Here is a 1,074-nt window from a genome sequence, read left to right on the forward strand (position 1 = left end):
CTTAATCTAAGTTTTCCCTAACAAATACTAGCAACCCATATGGCTTTTAACTTAGCCCGTGTGGCTTTCAACTTTTCTGCCCGTTTGGCACTTCAACATAGCCCGTCTGGCCTTTTGTTTGCCTGGCTGGCATGTCTTATTTTCCCGTCTGGCACGCTACCTCTGTCTATAACAAAGCTGGTTAATCATCATAGTTATGTCCCATGAATCTGCCACCTCGCCACCAAAAGATTTTAGCTCTCCTAAGCCAATATTCAACTGCAACATATATAGCTTGATTCCCATAAGATTCATCAAGTCCACCATATCTCCTATTTGCCCATCCGACACCACTTGGTATTCGAGCCTATGGTCCTGTATGGTGGCTATGCTCTTGTTGAATATGAAAACCCATGTACTTATCGTTAGTTATGGGAGCGGTCCTTTGGCTGGACACATAAGTGTATACGGTTTAGCTTCCCAGACGCCTTGTGCCCGCATGAATACCTTCATTTTTAATGACCACGCCGTGTAATTGTTTTTGGCCAACATAGGATAACTGAGTCCGACAATGCCGTGTAATGTGGTAGCCTATTCAATTGGGTTTTCGAGAACAAAGAAGCATTGCCATTTTCATGCTATTATGAAGATATTCAAAGATATTGGAATAGAGTAATGAAGTAGCATTGTAATAGACTAGATAGTTTTTATTTTATTATCCTGTCTAATTACTTTGTAATCTTGGTGATATATAAACCAAGAAGTAGCAACTAAGGAACTATCTAAGAGACACAAGCAGAGAAACATTTGTAAGCAGAATTCTTAGCATTTCTCTGCATTCTTAGTTGTTCAATATTTGTAAGCAGCTGTGAGCTTTTTGCACACAGTGTTCTCCCGATATATAATATATATCTCTGGTGAAATCATTCAAATCCACCAGAAAGTTTTTAAAGACTCTTGTTTTTAATTACTTGTATTTTGATTCATTTAAGTAACTATTCCGCATTGTGCTAATCAATTCACACTTATATATATATTCGAGTTAGAACATATTTTTAATTAAGAAAAAGTTTCAAGAATTCCATTCAACCCCCT

Source organism: Apium graveolens, unplaced genomic scaffold (assembly GCF_009905375.1).
Source record: "Apium graveolens cultivar Ventura unplaced genomic scaffold, ASM990537v1 ctg3148, whole genome shotgun sequence".
NCBI lineage: Eukaryota > Viridiplantae > Streptophyta > Magnoliopsida > Apiales > Apiaceae > Apium > Apium graveolens.